This window comes from Schistocerca serialis, chromosome 5 (genome assembly GCF_023864345.2).
Source record: "Schistocerca serialis cubense isolate TAMUIC-IGC-003099 chromosome 5, iqSchSeri2.2, whole genome shotgun sequence".
NCBI lineage: Eukaryota > Metazoa > Arthropoda > Insecta > Orthoptera > Acrididae > Schistocerca > Schistocerca serialis.
The window spans coordinates 155,702,131-155,706,768 of record NC_064642.1 but is presented as its reverse complement, the minus strand read 5'-3'; the positions used below and the strand labels follow the sequence as shown (position 1 = coordinate 155,706,768).

At 40.9% G+C, this 4,638-nt stretch overlaps 1 pseudogene; it reads right to left on the bottom strand.

The window, feature by feature from the left end:
- Positions 1–3,724: 3,724 nt before the first annotated feature.
- LOC126482431 (5S ribosomal RNA) lies at positions 3,725–3,842 on the bottom strand (annotated as a pseudogene).
- Between the last annotated feature and the right edge of the window lie 796 nt (positions 3,843–4,638).

Below are 4,638 nucleotides of genomic sequence, written 5' to 3'. Positions count from 1 at the left end.
AAATTCAGGAATACAGAAATACAAGTGGCTGAGGAATGAAATAAATAGGAAGTGCAGGGAAACTAAGACGAAATGGATGCATAAAAATGTGAAGAAATAGAAAAATAAATGATTGTCGGAGGTATTGACTCAACATATAGGAAATTCAAAACAACCTTCGATGAAATTAAAAAAAGAAAGGGTAGTAACATTAAGAGTGCAACGGGAATTCCGTTGTTAAATGCTGAGGAGAAGGCGGAGAGGTGGATAGAGTACATTGAAGGCATTTATGAGGGGAAAGATTTCTCTGATGTGATAGAAAAAGAAACAGGAGTCGATTTAGAAGAGATAGGGGACCCAGTGTTAGAATCAGAATTGAAGAGAGCTTTGGAGGACTTAAGATCAAATAACGCACAAGGGATGGATAACATTCCATCAGAATTCCTAAGACCTTCGGGGGAAGTGGCAACACACGTTGGTGTGTAAAATGTACGTATCTGAGGACGTGCCATGTGACTTTCGGAAAAATATCATCCACAAAGAACGCAAGAGCTGACAAGTGCGCGATCAGCATAACAGCTCATACATCCTGGTTTCTGACAGGTATAATATACAGAAGAATGCAAAAGAACACTGAGGAAGTGTTAGATGACGATCTGTTTGACTTTAGGAAAGGTAAAGGCACCAGAGAGGCAATTCAGAGGTAGCAGCTGATAATGGAAGCAAGACTAAAGAAATATCAAGAGACGTTCATAGGATTTGTCGACCTGGAAAAAGCGTTCGACAATGTCAAATGGTGCAAGAGTAAGCTTTAAGAAGAGACGGGTAACATACAATATGTACAAGAGCCAAGAGGGGATAATAAGAATGGACGATCAAGAACGAAGTGCTCGGATTAAAAAGGATGTAGGCTCTACTGTTCAATGTATACATCGAAGAACAATGATGGAAATAAAAGAATTACTCAAGAGTCGAATTAAATTCTAGATGAAAGGATATCAATGATAAGATTCGCTGATTACATTGCTATCCTGAGTGAAAGGGAAGAAGAATTAAATGATCTGCTGACTGGAATGAACAGAGTAATGAGTACAGAATATGGACTGAGAGTAAATCGAAGGAACACGAAAGTAATGAGAAGTACCCTAGCACGAATGAGAACAGAGAGAAATTTAACACTAGATTTCAAATGGTTACGAAGTAGATAAGGTTAAAGAATTCTGCTACCTAAGCAGTAAAATAATTTATGAGGGCGGAGCAAGGAGGACATTAAAAGCAGACTAGCACTTGCAAAAGGGGCATTACTGCTCAAGAGAAACCTATTGGTATCAAACATAGGCCTCAATTTGACGAAGAAATTTCTGAGAATGTACGTTTGGAGCACGGCATTGTATGGTAGTGAAAAATTGACTGTGGGAAAACAGGAGCAGAAGAGAATCGAATCATTTGATAAGTGGTGCTACAGACGAATGTTGAAAATTAAGAGAACTGATAAGGTAAGAAATGAGGAGGTCCTGCGCAGAATCAGAGAGGAAGACTATGTATGGAAAACACTGACAAGAAGGAGGGACAGGATACGACATATGTTAAGACATCAGGGAATGACTTCCATGGTACTAGAGTGAGTTGTAGAGAGGCACAATTTACCGCCAGTTGCTGAATGAGTTTTATGCCATACATACCACTGTTGACAAACAGCACCTTGCTGCACCATAGCGAAGATGATCAGCAGAGCAGCTCAAAATTGATAGTCGTCAACAAAAGAATTTGTGATCCAGCCAGTATTTCTTCATTTAAATATAACAGCTGAGATCACCGATCCTAACATGGCTTCAGTCGTTCATCCTATAAAAATATGAAGTGGAAATCATTTGAAAAAGGCACTTATTTTACACAGATATCTCACACAAATTCTTCATTTGTGTTGTCAGTGTTTGTAGCTCCAGTATAATTATTTAACGCATTTCATCAAAATCGTCTTCGCGACTACTAAAATGTTCCGTCTTGTTTCTTCTGTACTGAGAATATACTGTGATTATTTAATGAAAGCTATTTGTCTCTCATTTGCAATGTTTTAAATCTTTTTTAAGACCTGTTCTTCGTTATGATTTACCTTTACAGTAGTTTCATGTGGGATGTGTCCACAGCCTTCATCCATTTATTAAACATGGTCGTTTTCGCTTATGGCTATTAAAAATTGTTATTTTTCATTTATTGACATTGCAAATTGTATTATTATTCATCTTGAGGCAGAAATATTAAGTGCACAGAATACAGAAATAAACACAGAAGTACATAAAAACCACTGCAGTAAAATAATTTTTCACTTCTTACGGCCCTGCTTCCATTTGGATAACGTGATGTTTGAATGTTCGAATGAGTGTGAAATCTTATGGGACTCAACTGCTAAGGTCATCAGTCCCTAAGCTTACACGCTACTTAACCTAAATTATCCTAAGGACGAACACACACTCCCATGCCCGAGGGAGGACTCGAACCTTCGCCGGGACCAGCCGCACAGTCCATGACTGCAGCGCCCTAGACCGCTCGGCTAATCCCACGCGGCAACGTGATGTTTGTTTTCAATTATCAAGAGGGACGAGAATAAATTTAGGAAACATGTCACTGGCATGGTTTTTATCTGATTATGTGTTTGTTACGTGCTCCGTTCGTACTCGATTGGTGTTTGGACTAGTGATTGTAATTAGAACTGTGTGCGTGTCTTCATTTGATAGTTCTGCCTGGAGAAATAATTCAGATTACTATCGCTATAAATAAATAATAAAAATTATTTTTCACAGCCTTAAGTGAAAACAGCCATCTTTAATACTTAGTGTTTTGATTATAAGATTGGCAATCTTTGAATAGGAATATTTTTATCTTTGATGTTTTGAAGTTTTGTGTTGCGCATTATGAGGTCTGCTCTTTGTTGCGCTTTAGCCATGTTTGTGCAGCATTCAACTTTTTCCATGACGGAAGCAAATCGAGAAGGACTATTTTTATTCTAAGTGGAGATGAATTTTATATAATTTTCGTTTGAGGCTTTTTTTTTTTTTTTTAGTACTTAATTTTGTGTCAAAGCGGCTCCTTGTTGTACCCCACTACCTGACTAAATAATTATTTAGGATGACATATAAGGAACGTTTCCGAGCGAATTGTTGAACGTTGAGGCTACGTTAATCAACTCTTATGAGAAGATCCTGCAAAATCCTTGCAGTTTTTCTAGCTCAGCATGGAGAGGTTTGTTTAACACGTGTCTTGTAAAGATTTCTCGCTGTCTCTATTGGTTTCCTTCTCCATCGATCGCAGATTCTAACATGCATACAATCGACTGTGACTGATGGAATGGCAAGCAGGAAAGTCTCAATAATACTTCAATGAAAGTCTAAATAGAAGGATGTCAACTTACTTTAATAGAAATGAGGAAAAAGTAGTCTTTTTGAGCCAGTCTGACACCAATAGTTGAACCTAAGTTCGCGGATCCTAATCTACACTTTTCGACTTTAATAATCATACGAAGTCGCACACATGCGAAAACCCCTCCCGAACAGGCCATGAAGGCACAACGCTACCGACCGGCCGCCGTGTGATCCTCAGCCCATAGGCGTCACTGGATGCGAATATGAAGAGGCATGTGGTCAGCACACCGCTCTCCCGGCCGTGTGCCAGTTTCCGAGACCGGAGCCGCAACTACTCAATACAGTAGCTCCTCAGTTTTCCTCACAAGGGCTGAGTGCACCCCGCTTGCCAACAGCGCTAGGCAGACCGAATGGTCACCCATCCAAGTGCTAGCCCAGCCCGACAGCGTTTAACATCGGTGATCTGACGGGAACCGGTGTTACCACTGCTGCAAAGCCGTTGGCCGCACACACATGAGACCGCATACAAACTTTCTCCGAGGCACTTTTAATCAGTAAATCGCTTTTACGTGGAAATTCAAATCGTCGAAGCACACATTAGTATGTGTTGCCTCTCCAAAATCTAGTCTGAGACTTAGTCATAAACGTTTCCCGAGGCTAGCTTTAACTCAATCTGAACAACCTAAAATATCTACTTGTGTTGAATACGTGGTGTCGACATGAAAGTTAGTTTTACAAGGTGATTCAAAACGACGTTTACAAACTGACGTGGCACATCGGGCATACAACAAAGATCAGTAATCACATAGGAACCGGTGGTCACAAAGGCCATGAGGGGCTAATAAATGGCGTTGCAGTTGTTTAGCCACGTGCTACAAATGGACACCCACTGCAGGAAATGCTCAAAGTTTTGTCCAGATGTATCGCGACACCCGCGGCATCGACGTTGCGTTGAACGGCGCACCCTATCTAAGATACCTGGTGTATCTCGACGACATCCTGCAGCCGCAACAATCCAGCCCAATAGGTCCTCAGCCGATGTAACAAGTGTTTCGTACGGAAGACCCTTCAGATATCCCTCACAGGAAAAATCGATTGGAGACAGATTAGGTGATTGTGATGTCCTTGCGTCTGGCCCACTATGACCAATTCAGAGGCCGGGAAATGTTGCCCGCAGATGTAGCATTATTCATCATGTCCGGCAAAATCTTCCGTAGGAATCCCAGATACGTATGACCGTCAAGACGGTCCGGGAGAATATACGGCCCAATCAAAGAGTTTCTGACAATGCCAGCCTACA